Source organism: Pungitius pungitius, chromosome 3, assembly GCF_949316345.1.
Source record: "Pungitius pungitius chromosome 3, fPunPun2.1, whole genome shotgun sequence".
NCBI lineage: Eukaryota > Metazoa > Chordata > Actinopteri > Perciformes > Gasterosteidae > Pungitius > Pungitius pungitius.
In genome coordinates, this window is record NC_084902.1 from 13,590,187 (window position 1) to 13,606,566 (window position 16,380).

Sequence of the window (16,380 nt, forward strand, 5' to 3'; positions counted from 1 at the left end):
TTTCGGTTGTCCTGTATTTTGGGATTATATCACATGGCTGTACTGACTCAACAATAGTTGGGGAATACTGCAGTGCAGGATACTGTCAAGGTGACTGTCTATCTTGGGACACATTTCTAATTTAGTTATATCTGCCTATTTACACAATTATAGAACCGCATGTCTCTGCAACCTGTCTTTGGATTAACAAGATGTTCTTATTCAGATTGTGTACAAAATGGGCCGTCCTTCAAATTATCTGGACAAGAACACTGTTTTTAAATTAGACTGTACATAGTTTATTTATTGTGTCCCATGTATGATGTGTGCTTACAGTTTCACATCGTAAATGTGTTCACACAGCACACCCTCTTTGCAAAATATATTTCTTGCAAGGTTGCCTTTTAGTTTTCTTCCTCGCTCCTCTGGAGAGGTGAGCACTCCTCTTGTTTTACAATTCCAAGCATTTCAAGGGATTAGAGGAACGACTAGATGATACAACCCACCAGAATAGTAAACATGCCTCTGTTGCCACACAGTAAGCTGTGAATATGAGATAGGAAAATCAGTGTGGCTTTGAGACTTTTCCCCTTGGATCTAGACCGCTCTCCCACTAAATGGAACAACGAATGTGGTCACCTAAAATGTGTGATTATTCAGAAGAGTGAAACAGCTGCAAAGTGCCCTCATACTCTTCCCTTAAGTGCCAAAGCAAACCGACTGGCGTTTCCCATCTTCGTTTATTATAGTGCGGCTCTTTTATAGTCTACACGTGGCCCCAGATGAAAGGTTTCTCTTTGACCCTTGGCTACTCCGTATAAAAGGGTTCAGAATGGTACCGACGAGCTGCACGGTGGAAACCATGTGTAAAGGCATTTTATAACAGCACGGATCCATAGAAAGGGAGAACTTAGATAGAAAGTGTCCCCTCTAAAACTTAGAGGGGACACTTTTGATTGACACGTCAGGAATGCTGCGCTGACTCTCCACTGGGTCCAACAAGAAGGGAGCTGTCCTTTGTTCTGAAATTGGGACAGACAGCTGGTGTCTGGGTTGGGAGCTGAGGGATTCTCCCTGTATCATCGCAGTGATCAGTCTCCTCATAGACAAGAGCTTTTTGGCCTCCACATGGACATATTTTAGGACACTGCTACTTTGCCCTCAAAGATTATTTTTAGTTTAACTACTCCTGATGAGATGATGAGCTTTATGTCCATGGAGGGGATAAAAAATAGGGCAGGAGAATGTAGCTAGAATTTGACATAATATTCTAAAAAGAGAAACCCTTTGTTAAATTGTTTTCCATGTTCAACGTCAGTCTTTTCAAAACTCTGTCTATTGAGATCTGAATAATATCGACATCCCATGACCCCCTGGGATAGCAACCTTTTATAAATACTCTTACAAATGTGATCGCACAAACCATTTTGTTTTAAATCTGTTCCGATATTCTTTAGTTTGAACTCTTCATAATAAGCTGAGAGTTTAAGCATTGTTTAAAGGTGTCTTTTATTATACCGGCAAACATGATTTTGGTAGGGTTTCATTTATTCCATTTTCCTGCAAATGGAGATTGCTAGTACTTCTAAATTAGGAATGAAAATGACCAAACATCCTACTTATGACCAGGCAGCTTAACCTTTTGCACTTCCTGTGCTTTTTGAGATTTACTACATTTAACTTTTGCTTTAATTTATTGGCAGAGAATATTGAAAAAGAAAAAGGCCAAACCTTTCCAAAGGTAAGGCTTCTTAAACTTGGCCATGAAAGGGTTTTTTAATATTCAGGTCACATGTCTGTGTTTCTGTGTTTTAGTGAGACCAACCTTTCTCTTAGATCCATTTGAAATCATTTTTACTTCTTGGGGATTGCTAATTTCATATAATTTTTTCTGTGATTGAAATAATTGTAGCAGCTATGAGCAGTCAGTTCGGGAAAAGATTTCACAGCCTGTAGGTCTTGAATACTTCAAATTCGTAAATTGTTATTTACTTATCAAATTCATGCAACATTACAGACAATCAGTTGTTGGCAATTAAAATCTCAGGCTCATTCTAACTGATTAAAAATGTATGCAAGAGAATATCATGCAAGTAAAAACAAAATGAGACACTATACATTAAGTTGTGAAAGGTCAATGACGGGCAACATCTTGCATAGCTACAGTATAGGAGACTGCATTTAGATTATCCTTTTGCTGTTGGAAATTTTAAACTGAATGTTGTATATAAGTGTATACAGTGAGTACATATATGTAAAAGGTGAAGTGACAACAAATGGTTTAGTGCGTCTGAGTTCAAAATACAATGTATGTTTGTTCTGCTCTCCACTAGTTTATGTTATTCTGAATATGAATTAATTGTATAGAGGACTTGTCAGATATTAAACTGATGAGAACAGATAGTACACTTGATCCCAAAAGGCAGAGAAGCGATAAACCCAAACTGTGTGCTTGCCGACTGTTGGGAAAATTAAAATACGGTTGAGTGTGAGTGGACAGAAGGTCTATGCCCCCCTGAACTGATACATGGTGTTCCTGAGATAAACAGACTTTAAGGAGGATTTGTGAACCAGGATCTACGTATTTTCCCGAAGAAGTCATGTTGTGAAGATATATATTGCCTAGGGGTAAACAAAGGTTTCTCTTCCATCTCCTTCAATCATGAGTGAATTTCTATCGCTCTCTTTGATGTGGAGGTGACCAGTGGCGGATCCAGCTCTCCCCTTCCTGGAGGAGGGGGCCACTGATGTTTGTCACGTTCAACTATATAACTCAAAGAAGCAGTCGCTTGCTACCTATTAACCCACTCCCCAGGCCCCACCCACATATCATGGATTTCCTTCCAATCAAAAGTGTAAGCTCCTGCTGAAATCTTGTTGATTTCACTGTTGATACAAGCATGGGCGATCAATTTGATCTTTTGTACTCCCCGGATAGAGTGGCTTTTACAGGAGAATCTTGTTATTTCATCTTAGAAATGAAATGGCACATGCTGATGTTGTGGCACGAGGCAGAGACCAGGGCATGTCATACAGTTGCCGGAATTGAGTAAAGATTAGATTTATGAGGTGGCCGTGACATCTGGTGGGTGCGCAGAAGATGTCGGGAAGATCCGATAAGAGGGGAGCGCAACATACCCTCCGTCAGGTGTGTCTGGGCTTCACCCAAGCAATCGTTCCCTGCCTTCCCACACCATGAGGTCATATTCACCACAAAGTCTTAATTATGCTTTGTGATTTGCCTGGTTGGCTTAAAACAAGTCATAGGTAGACTCGACCTCTCTCCAAAACACAGTATTCAAACTTTTTTTGTGTTACATAGGTTTCATCTTGTCCTTTATCTTGCGTGAGGACAAATGCATTCCTTTCGATCGTGAATAAATTGAATGAATTAAATGTTTCATTCTGGGTCGAAAGTACGTATTGCCATGTCAACATACCTTTATAAATCTCTTTTTCTTTGTTCCTCTCTCTCCTTATACAATCTTTCTTCTACCTACTGTAGCATTGTCACCTCTTGCCCTTTGCCTTGCAATCTTTGTCTTCGCAGTGCTTCTAAAGTCTGAATGCTGCCGGAGGCTAAGCCTGCTGGGCTGTCAAATTCCAGCTATCAGCTCTATGCATATAATTGCTATTGATCTGCCTCATATGCCCTCAAACGCACATTTAATGATAATCCCAAACCTTTCAGTAAGTAGTTTGGCTCATATTACTCTCTGCCAGCCTAATTTCCACTGTATTTACAAATGGACTAAATGTCTTTGCCTTTTGGTAGCCAATTCATTCTTACACTGAACACTAAAATAGACATTCCCACATGTTGTGTTAAATATCAGAAGTTGATTTGGTGTCACCAAAAAGAAAGAGGAAAAAGAATAATGTGACTGATCTCATTGTCAGGTTTTAAAATCCACAGAGATTGTTCCTAATAGAATAAGATGCATTTGGAAAAAAGTAATTTGGCTGTCCAGATATCCAATGCTTTCACACTCTTGAGTAATCAGCACCAATTTCTGTCTTGAAGTGTCCCTGCTCCATTTAACTCAGGATCACCCTGTTTGGAGTGAAATAGAGCCAGGGAAAACCATCATCCACACTGACCTTGACTTTCCTCTGAAGCTGGTACGTTCAAGTGTTTGTGAGACTGTTGACTGAGATAAAGCTCAGCATTTGGATATTTTCAATTTACTCAACTCCAAAACATAATGGCAGAATTCACACCCCAGTGCTCTGTCGCTTAATGTATGTAGCGTTTTCTCATTATCTTGTCATTATTGCACAACCATTATGTCATGATTTAGTTTTTTTTGTTTATGCGAACTAAATAAATTAACTATTGAATCTAAACAATCATATTATTTCTATAATATAATCATTAGTGCTGTCAAACAATTAAAATATTTAATCACAATCGCATTTATGTCATAGTTAACTTGAAATTAATCACAATTAATCACAAATCTTTATATATTCTAACTCTAATTTTCCCTTCATTTTAATGATGTAATTAACACATCAAAAGTGGATTGGCAAACATTTATGCAAATGTTTTATTTTACTGAAAAACACCATTGCCAAACTGTGTGGTACAAAATAGCAGTCAGGCCTCTTATATCAGAAACAATGAACCGTAACAGTTCGGTTAACAATAAAAGGTAAGCCTACAAATAACAAACAAAACAAAAAAAACGCTAATCTCGCCATAAAAAAATTGACGTCGTTAAAATGGGTTTGCGTTAACGTCGTTAATAGCGCGTTTAACTGACGGCTCTAATCATCATCTCTGTGTCCGAGATGCACATTGAAGTTATTAAAAAGGTTGAATTTACTGCAATAATTATTCTATTACCTGATGATGTTGAGACGAGAATTTCAGCAATTAAAGCTGCGAAATACGGATTATATGACTTTAAAGGACTAATGTAGTGCTTATTTGGGTTCAAAGAGCCCATACAGGAACATCAGACAATGTTTATTGCATATTTCAGAAGAATTAGTTTAAACCAAAAAGGTACACCCAGCAGAACGTAAATCTCTCCACCAGGTGGGTCAGCAGCAAACACTGTCACAATTTGCCTCATCCCCCTTCTATCCCCTCCTCTACACTACATTGAAAGTGAATAATCAGCGGCGATGAAAGCAGGCAATCCGCTCCAAGTTGTTTGATAAGAAAGACATTTCATATATTTTTGGCAATGATTAAATTAAACTCATCAAGCTGCTCTCGTGAAAGAAACGGAATGGCGGTTGTGTACTAAGCAGCTAGTTGCACTAGTGGTTTGGCTGCTAAACACTTCGTCCAGGGGGCCTAATAAGATCAGCAAGTAAAGAGTCAGCAGGCAGTAAGTAGCATTACAGGTGTTTTTATCTGATCTGATTTGTTTTTTGTTAATTTCTTTTTGCAAGTCGCCACAAATCGAATGAATTGGACCCTAATGAGTCTTTATTTAGTTAATTGATCGACGATGACTAGAGCAAGCTCAGCTGCTAATGAAATGGTGGGAAAATATCAATGACATTCTTGATTCAATTTGGAAACTGGAAGAAATGCAACATGGCTCTATTAACTGTAAAGCTTTTTAAAAATCCTCAGCAATGGACTCCCGGGGAGACCGAATCTTTACAAAACACCTTTCATCTGCACTTTTTCTCGTGGCTTATTAGACACATTTATATGCTGCAAGCATGCAGTTTAATGGAGCATAAACACTGGAATCTTTTATATCTTGAGCAGTGTTTCCACTAGAGCTGCAACTAACGATTATTTTAATAATCGATTCATCTGTCGATTATTTGTTCGATTAATCAATGAATCGGATAAAAAAAATAAAAAATGTAAAAACATTAATTTCCAACCCTTTATTGAAAAATAGAACTGACTGTGCACTTTCTAAATATGTTTTGCACTAACAGATTGCTCCTTGAACATCCCTAAGTAAGCAAATAAAATGGACTAACACAAAAAACATACACACATCGCATGATGTATACTTTACAGCCGCCAAATTAAATATTTTAGGCACAAAATCATGAATCATTGCCGTGGTGCTCCCGTGCCAGGCCATGTCGCTTTTGCATATCTTACAATCAGACATGTCAACCCTCCCGAATTTCAAAGCCCCTCCCGAAAATATCCCGGACCGACCTTTCTCCTGATTTCCACCCGGACATCAATATTGCTGCACCACCCGTCACTGGGCGCGCTGTTTCAGACCGAACAATAATAAAGGTTACACCTTGAAGTCGAGCGCGGCGATTAGAACGTAAAACTACTGGCGCTGCAAAGAAAACCGCAGCACCCCCCCCCCCCACCCCGTTGCCCGCTAGGACCCGCACCCCCCATTTCAGTGTGAAATATTTAGATCGCATTGGCTTCTCTTCCTCCGCATGTTTCACAACAGTAGTACGGGTCTCTCCGATGTTCTGCTGCGCGAGCGCTCAACTTTTTTCTTCTCAGCTCTGCGCGGCGCGCGCAACTTTCTTTTAATACTCAAAGATAATAGTCGCGCGACACAACGAATCGATAATGAAATTCGTTGCCAACGCTTTTAATAATCGATTTTAATCGATTTCATCGATTCGTTGTTGCAGCCCTAGTTTCCACAGACAATACACCAGCGCTCCTGACATCTCAATCACAGTTTGGTCACATGAAGGGAGTTGGTCTAAAATTCAGGTCACATCCTCTCCAGGCCCTTCAGTGCTTACCGGTAGATTTAGGTTGTCCTCTATTTAAATGCATTCAATGCTCCTGTGGGGTATCTGCAAATAACGGCACAGTTGCTTTACTCGCTGGTCGGTGGTGACGTTTGATGTTTGATTTAATGGTTTAATGATTTGCTATTTCTTATTTTCTTTTTGAGCCCTTTCCTGTTAAAAGTTGATCATAAATATCAGGAAGCAATTGCTGTATTTTCCTGTTTTTTTTACCCACCATCGGCCATATGGACATCAAACATTGACTTGGCGTGGATCCACACATTGACTTTACATTGCAGGAGATGTTCAAAGAAATTCACAGCTGCTGTTAGTCTGAGGCTAATTGTCAGTGAATTTACATTACATGTCATTTAGCTGACGCTTTTATCCAAAGCGACGTACAATAAGTGCATTTCCACATAGAGATGATGAGGGGAGAATGAGGGGAGACTCCCCGGGTGTCACACAGAAGGAAGCAGGTGTTATTCAGTGGTTGTGTCCTCTCACCTGTCTATCAAGAGCAGGGGTTCCCACACTTTTCACGCTCGCAAGCTACTTTTCAACTGACAGAGTCATGGCGATCTACCCCCTACCCTTCGAGCACCGGTGACCAGCACATTGTTGGACATTACCTTTTTGGAGTCAGTCTGGGGTCCGGTAAGCAAGGATCGCTAACTAGCATTCACATTAGTACCGGTCATCTCCCGCGGGAGAGAGCGCAGGCGTGGCGCTATTGTTTTTATAGATGGCACGCAATCGACTGGTACTGCCTTCACAGTCAACTGGTCGATTGCAATCGACCTATTGGGGGGCACCCCTGATCTAATAGCTATTTAATCAAATGTCAAAAATGATGCATCTGCTTTACGGTCCGTGCGAGATGAGAGGTTTTTGTGTTCAGGATTTCCTTCAGTGACCAGCGTGGTCAGCATTACATTTTGCACCTTAGATGCAGTTTTCGCATTTCACATGGTGGTAATGAAAATATGAGCCCAAATAAAGATGAAAATAAGTGTATATAAAGACATTTTGATAAAAAATATATATTCCAAAACCCTCACACGCCCATTCGGCAAGTCGATGGTTTGAGTGTGTTGAAGATAAAATGGGAGGGGAAGGAGTTGCCCTCTCATTTAGGTTGTACTCCAGTCTAGATGTCTAAATTTCGATGCATGATTTTACTTTAAGGACTTTAAAGACTTTAGGAACTAACAAGCGGATACACGAGGACAACTTTCATGTTCCAACTTGGCTCATTGTTCCTTTCTCTTTTTCCAACCCTCCGTTTCTTTCGGTTTTGTACACTATTATTGCCTTTTAGAGGGCAAAAGGATAATTATTTTCTCACTCAGTGTGCTGCTCTTTGATGTGCTCATCATTTAAGCAGAGGGGGTAGGCATTCAAAGTGTGGTGATTAACATGGTTCAGCATTGATATCGAGACCATTAATCAAACTAAATTGAAGCAGAAGCGTCACATTTGACACCCCCCCTCCACCCCCCCATCAATGTTCCACCGCTTTGTTTCTTAAAGGACATGACCTTTTTATTTTGGTGACATGTCTAGGGTAAAGCAAGAACGGCCATATGGAATCTTATCAGACTGATATAATGACCGGCTTAACTACTGATACTATTAGATAATGTATGTGCCAATTCAGTTTGGACATCCAAATTACTTAAATGAAATACTTTTTAAGTGATTCTTTTTCCACTATGTTTAATCATATTGTCTTTTGAGTTATTTTGAGCTTCTTAAACTGCACTTTAAAATACAGTAGAGCCATTCAATAACCTATTCAAAATAATTTGAGTTAGATTTTAGTGTTTTGTGAAGTTAAAAATGAATTAGTATTCAGTAACTTTTGTCTTTTGCTTTTGATCAAACCCATTCCTTTGCATTTCTTCATCATGGCTGAAAAATAGTCTTTTACAGTAGTTGTGAAGTGAGAGGGGTTGTTGGAAAAAGTTTTCCATATGGATATTGTTTTTACTCCCTCTGGTGCTGCTTAGCACTTGGTTGCAGAATGGTCAATTATTTCTTTTCCCCTCTTTACTTACACCGCTTTTGCGTCATTCTTTATCCCTTTGACTGTGTTCTGTTAGCTGCAGGCTGTTCTGACAAAGAGCTGATCCTTGTTATTGTGCTAAGTTAACTGATATGTCCCTTGAGGAGAGTTTAACTTCTGTATTGCATTGACAGTGTTTTTTCTTGTTGTTGTTTTTGGGAAACATGATGTACTTTGTTTTGTCCTTTTGATGACATCCCTGTTTGTTTTTTACCCGGGTTTGGTCTTATGCGTTTGAATGCAGTGTTGTTTGTTGGCAAGACTAACAATCATATATTTGAGCTTGATTCCAGTATAGAAATGCACCACACAAATCATTTTTGTCCTCTATGCACTTGCCTTGGATCAAGTGCAACACAATCCAACAAGGCAAAGCTTATACCCTTTGAGAGAAGAAAAATGAGATGGGATGATACACGTTTCTTATTATTCCTTCAGGACTGAACGTCACTTCTTTCAGGATCTGCGTCTGTTCACATCTGGCGCACTAGATGATTGTTTCTGAACCTGGAACATTTCTCATTTTATTAATTTAGCAATATCAGGGAGGAAAGCCATTCTGAACTCTACATCTGCCCCCAAGGGACTCCTTCACTGCAGTGTAGGCACTCCACCAGCAGCCTTTTGTAAAGAGGACATCCATTCTATTTATTTTCACCCAATTTAGTGGGTCGCTGTAGGCTCCTGTAGGCTCCCCTTGGAAACTGTCTCAAGTCCAATCTGCCTGTCACCATGGCGACGGCAAACCTTCAGCCCAGGCCTAATCAGAAGCATTCGAAAGGGGGAGGCATTTTTGAGGGCTCTGATGTAACTCTTAATTCTCTGCCTCAATGAAGCACAAATGAATTCTGTCTAAGGAAAAAAATAATGTCTCTTGTGAAGCTCATAACTCTGGCTAAAAGAGGGGAGCCACAGGGATGAACAATTAAACTGAAGCACACACCTTAATTGCTTTCACGTAGGAGATATTTGAGTTTTATCTTAATATTGCCTTAAGCCATACAATCCTGGCTTTTCTTGCCATTCAATTGCTCCTTGTGAGAGGGAGCTACATGCATCCCCTTGTAAATTCCATCCAGGGGAATGCCAATAAATACAATATATAAACTATATAAACAGCAATGGCGCTATTATTCCTGTTGCTGGTGTTTTCTGATGGGCACAACCAAATTGTACCATCCTGCACCTGCCTCTGAAATGATATCCGTCTTTCCATGTGAATGCAGCATGAGCTTGTGAGCAGTTCAATGAGCCTCAGGCTAATGTGCAAGATTGACTGCGAGGCATTATTGCTAATCTAGTTTCACCTCCAGTTGGTGAATGGTAAATCCTTCTCTCTAAGTCTCCTGTGCTAATGCAGTGAAGGGAGCTAGCTGTCACCACTCTGGTGTAACCACCTCAACAGGTCTGCCAGCTTCAGATGCATAGATATCGGCTGGAGCCTAATTAAGGTGGTCTTACTCTCCTGCCTCATTTAGTAGTGCTATTTCTATGACCTTCCCCTTTGCAAATCAACGACATGAAGCTCCAATGAGCTTCTGAGCTTCTGAATAATCCTAAAAAGATAGTGTTAATTGAAATTGAATGATTAGACGGGTTTCCTCCTTCTGATGGCCCCTCTTCTTCAAACAGGGAAATAGGTTGGCTCTGGCCCTGTTTGAACCAGCACATGGGTATTTGCATCTTGCAGCATGGATTGCTGAATGCTGGATTTGCCTCCCTCCATTACACCGTGCGGTGTGTGTGTGTGTTTGTGTGACTGCAGACTGGTGCATATACACAATGTAGAACGTTTACACTCCTTTGATGTTGAATTATTGTGCATTCAAAGAAATGCCACAAGATTAAATTCCATTGCCATTTATGTTTGAGTGGAAACCACGTGAATATAAATTGGTTGGGTGGGTGTGAACGATAAATGCTTTAGCTGACACTTGACACGCTGACAGACATGTTGTCTTTTACTAGGAATTCAACGCAGACTTTCAAACACTGGTAGGATCTAGAAGACTTCAGTCAGCCCATCTTTCAATTTCCACCCTTTAGTGAGACATAGACACAGAAAGAAGCATGCGCAGAATGATTAGTTGCCTTGCCATTTTGGGTCATTGTTTCAATATGAATAAATGAATCCTGAGTGTAGTGTCATCAACCACACATATTAACGTTTCTCCCCTGCGAAAAAGGGAAATACAGATAGATGCTCACAACTTGTTAGCTTTTTTCATTATTTATCTTTAATCTGAAAGATGGAAAATGATTTATGGTAGTGATAAATCTAACATGCCTTTTAAAGTTTACTCATGCTTCAACGCTTAGTTTGAAATCATCGGGTGCAATGGCAGCAGAGACACAGCACAGATTCACATTCGATGGATATGTTGGAGATGTTGAAAATATATTTTTTGGGGCCATCAATATTAAACTTCTCCAGAATTCTTAATATCATTCCTTTTTTGCTGTGAAAATGCTAATAGTGTTTAGTTTTTTTTCATTTTTTTTTCATATATAGATACAAATAGATTATTAAAGGGTAACTTATTGACAAGTTATTATACACAAAACAATACATAATGCTTATTAATCCATATCTAGCAATATACTCTACCATACACACGGTTCCTTTTAACGCTAACATCCCTCTGGATGTTCTAGCGTCTGCCGTGTCCTCCACCAGGGGAAAGCTACTGCGAGTGATTTGGTTTGGATGCCTCTTAGTGAACTGCAGAGCAACTGCAGTGTCGCACTGTGTCTTGGGCTTTTATCGTGGGAGGCAAAGACAGAGTAAGGGTAGCTATAATGCGCCGCCGTTGATCATATGGGAGGCAATAAAGAGTTTTGCTTCAGACCACTGGGCCTCATTATTATTTTCTTATTACCTTCATAAGTATCTGTGCAGCCAGTCAGGTGCTGTGCTCTGCCGCTTTGTCATGAATCAAGTCTTTCTTTTCTCAGGTGAATTTGACTCGGTGCCAGACAGAATTGCACAGTGCAAGTGGGGATTATAGGGAACCAATCTAAGCGCTAATAGTTTCATTATTAAATAACTATTACATTGTGCTACCAATATAATTTACCAAAATGGTAAATTCAAGCAAAATACTTTTATATTGAAACTTTAATCAAAATTGCAATTCCCTTTTGGAAAATGATACTTCCATTTCAATACAGTATAGTTAAACAAATAATACCAACACTAAACAGTATAAATCAGTACAGCAGCTCAGGCGTTTAATCAACCTTTGGTTGCTGTAAATATCGTGACTCATTTGCATTTGAATACATGACAATTTGTTTTGTAAGCCACAATGTAATGTGATATGATTATTGATAGGAGTCGGAAGAGCTCAAGCTCGCCCACACCGAGGTTTAGCTAGCAGCGTTCTATCATTGGAAACCATCAGTCAGAGATAGGGGCAAAATAAATGAGTGTACAGGCACAATTCTTCACTGCCAGTGTTTCCTGCTGTTGTAGTATTTTAGATAAGTCCTGGAGAGCCAGCAGGAAGCCAGAAAGCAAATTAAAATGTAAAATATTAATGGAGTTTTAGAGGAAGCGAAAAAAATCCGGATCCGTCTAGTCCTCTTGTTGCTTCTTTGTTCCATGTTAAACGTTAGAATTTTGCTGCTTTAGCTATCGCAGATAAGATCGTTCACTGCGTTGCACCCACAGTTCTGTCATTCATTCATCCTTGTTCTAAAGAGGAATACTTTTAATTGGTTTAAACATTGCTTGAGAAACTACAAATGCAAAGAAAAATATATGGCAAACATATTTTTCAACATTTAGTCTTACTTGCATATGTAAGTGAAAAGTAAGACCGTGTTTTAAAAGTGTTGCATATTAAGTAAATGTGGAATTCACATTCTAGTTCACCTCTGCGTTCATACAGGTATCGCCATGGACTTTCATACCCAGTTCTCAGTCGGTTCCCGGGTCACTAAACACTTGAGAGTCTTGTCATGAAGCCGCTGCCTGTTGCTGTGTGCTGGGAGATCTCCGTCGTACGGAATGTTGAATCCTGACCACATTCCAGAGTCTTTTGCATTCTGCCTTTCGTATCGTTTCCCCAGTCCTTTTGGTTATGCTGCAGGCATCATCTTTTTCTTTTTGAGCAGTATTAGCCAGGTGATGAGCCTGCTACGTCTTGGTTTTCCAAATAACGTTCAAGCCAACTTTCTATTCACTTTTTTTAACAAAAGAATAGTTTTTGTCTCATTGTCAGGTTTACATAAGTAGACTCCCGGCAGGCTGCCTCACGCCTTCTGAATGCAGGAGTGGAATCGCTCAATTCTACCATGAAGGCCCATTTAATGGACTGGTACAGCGATTGTTGTCTTTCTGGCAGGTTCTCCATCTCTGCTGCAACTGGAGAGGCTATTTCATCCCAACAAGGCTATAGCGAATAGTGGTAGTTGAATATGAAAAATAAATAAATGTAACCCTGTTTTTTTACACAATTGTGTAATTTAACGTACATGATTCACACAAATGCCTGTTTTAAGAATGAGTTTGTGTGTTTACAGGTTTTATTGGGATAAAATAATACATGATGAAGCCTTTTGCTTTTATTGTTGTAATATATAAAAAGTAGTTTTCCTCTTTATGAGGAGATTCTCATGAATTAATTCCTTCCACTGATTATGGTGTTTACATCAGTGAACTTAAGTGGCATTTAAACTGCATAGCTTTCCTCCATAGAATTATTGCATTGCTCAGAAAAAAACTGTGCTCTCCACATATTAAGTGTGTAATCAGTGATTTTATGTCTTTATTAACCTCTCGTAGCATAATGTGTGAAAAATTATTCAGAGGATCTGAATGTGCAATTACTCTAATCAGAATTATGCCGTGTCTGTGAATAGTGAGAATAATGAAAATTGCATTGAATGTCAAGGTTCAGTCTAAGCCTTGTGGATTTATGCTCTTCAATGAAGGGTAAAATGTTGATAATAAGACAAACGACAATTGACAACCTCCTGATCCATTCAAAGTATCTCCTTCATAATATGTTCTTCTTGGTATTATTTTATGCCACAAAAGGCCATACAGTAATGAGCATAAGTGCCTGTCAAACGTTTGATGTTTGAAGGCATGCTTAAAGGCATGGCTGTTTTTTGTCTTCAGCAGCTTGATCTGTATCTCTTTGCACTGGAATTAAACTGCACTCTCCCCTTCCTCACTTGAGAGTGCAGCACTTTAAGTAGCGAGACATTTGCACTTTTGACAGGAATTAATAAATGTTTAGAAAGCAGAAGAATGTTTTAGAAGGGAGATGTGTATACCTTGGTCAACTTTATGGGTTTTAAATGCAAATTTTGGCCACTAGGTACAAGAGGCTGTACTTTATCGTCAAAAATCAATAATGTAACAGTTTGAGCCACCGTGCGTTCGTTACTGAGCAACAAAGAACGTGCGCGCACACGTGACAGGTGGAGGCGTTTAAAAGAACTGCACAGTGCAGGTGAAGGATGTGGCGGCACAGAGCAGGTGGAGGAAAACCTGCGGGACAGACACAAGAGAAAAAGACTGGTCATGAAACCAAAAAATAAAGATGAGAGAAAGAGAAAGAAAAGACAGTTCAATAAAAAGTGGGGGTCCAGTTGACAATGGCTGGTTCATGATCCAGCCCCCAAAATAATGTATTGTACCGATTGTATGACGTTAAGGGGTCTCTTTTGTTGGGACAAGCAATTTGACAGTGGAAACAATAAAGGACTATGACGATTCCTTTGGCCATGTCAAAAGTATTGCGAGTAAACAGACAAAGACAACAAAGTGTTGCGTTTCGGTTCCTTTTCCTCATGAAGTTGGTGGAGCTTTACACCCTTGCAAATGTGTTAAATATCCTTCATGATTTTTCACATGTCATTTAAATCGGCTCACACAAACACTTCATCCATTTGTTCTAGAACCCATTGTGGCCCGTGAGTCAAAAAGTTAGCCCCCCCTGCTATAGACCTTTCCTAGGAGGGATATCTAATGGACAACTTAAGTACTGTAAGCTAGACTATTATGCAGTTGTAGACACAGCACAGGGGGTCCCTGGGTCTGAGAAGGGAAGAAAAGGAGTTTAATATGGCTATTAAATGTGACTAAAACTAAGAAGGATTAAAATGACTAAATGTGACTAAAACATGCATTTTCGTCTAAAAAACTAAGACTGCCAAAATGAACACTGCGTCCACCTTGATTGTCCGCTTGCCAAAGCTCGCATTGCCTCAAAACGATTATTTGTGGGATTTCCGGGGGGTTTCCAGCCACCGAGCTGAAAGCTAAAAACTCAACTGACGGTCGTGCAAAATCTAACATGTTACTTTGAACGCTCGTGTCAATGTAAACAGCAACTGTACATTATCGCTCAATAAGGAACCCCCCGTGACTCACTCTCAACCAATCAGAACGCTGGATTTCATCTACCTGCGTTATAATAAGGCATACAACCCCAAACCAATGAGTTTTCAATCAGTGGAATTCTTGTGATTTAATGTAAGTGCCTTACTGGTCCCTTGTGCTTATTGGTGAAGACTTCTGGTTCAAATGTAAGCTTTGAAGATGGTTCAACAACATGTTGGCAGCAATAGCTTTACCATTTTTTCCAGACCCAGAGGTTACTTCGTGTTAAGATATCTGCGCCAACATTTGAATGCCGAGACTTAAATGTGGCTGAAGTGTGCTTGATAATATTTAATTCTCTAAATTTGTTTAAGTATGGGAAAGTAAAGTGTGTGTGTGTTGTTCTCTTTAGAGTGATATTCCAACTGATGCGACTATTTAAAAAGTTCCATATCTTCTGCATGTCGCACACACAAGCAATGCATCATTCTAAGGTATGATCAATGCAACATTGGATACAGTGGACAAACAATCAAGCTGCTCTCGCATGTTGCCCAGCCCACCTGTTGTGATCTAATGAGGTGAATTGATGCTAGCAATATTATACTACTATACTATTGATGTTAATAACATAGCTCTATAAAACTATTGTAGTGGAATATAGTGACGTGTAATGCAAGCCTTGTAAATATAATCATCAACATCCAATTATAGCTGTGCCACTTGTTTACCAATGTGAACGTAATGATTTAACTTGGATTAGTGCGATCACACCAGCCCAGGAATCCTCCAGAGGCATAGTCGAGGCCTTTATCAATACTACTTTGGTCTTAAGAAGCTGCAGCATCCACTCACAGACAAACTGAGACCTACATGGTACATTTGCCATCACTTCACAACTTCCTCCTTCCTCCGATGGTCAACAGTTGTCTTCCCTCAGCAAATCCAGTGTTTTCCTCTTTCTCACTTTCGGACAACTAAACCTCGCCACACATACACACTACGTAGACTGTACACACTCAGCTATTCCCCAAATGAGTTACTTTATTCTAACAGCTGTGTTGAACGCCCTTCAACCCGGCCTCTGCCTCAAGCCTCCAGAACACGTACTGGGCTTTGTCGCGTCGTACCTTTTGGGCCTGACTATTTTGTCCATCGTCTGACATTTGGACAGAGACATCCCTTTAACTCCAGATGATCTTTTTCCAGACAAAACTTTATTGACATAGCTTTGTCTTAATAGCTGTAAAATCCACTTATAGCGGGTTGGTTGGCCTTCCACCGTTGTGTAGATGAG

General features: G+C 39.7%; 1 protein-coding gene and 1 pseudogene across 1 annotated transcript in view; one reads left to right on the plus strand and one right to left on the minus strand.

Annotated features, from left to right (window-relative positions):
- The window catches only part of nbeab (neurobeachin b), a 171,721-nt gene that overhangs the window by 18,549 nt on the left and 136,792 nt on the right, over nt 1–16,380 (plus strand). The window lies entirely within an intron of this gene.
- LOC119223552 (U2 spliceosomal RNA) lies at nt 2,254–2,414 on the minus strand (annotated as a pseudogene).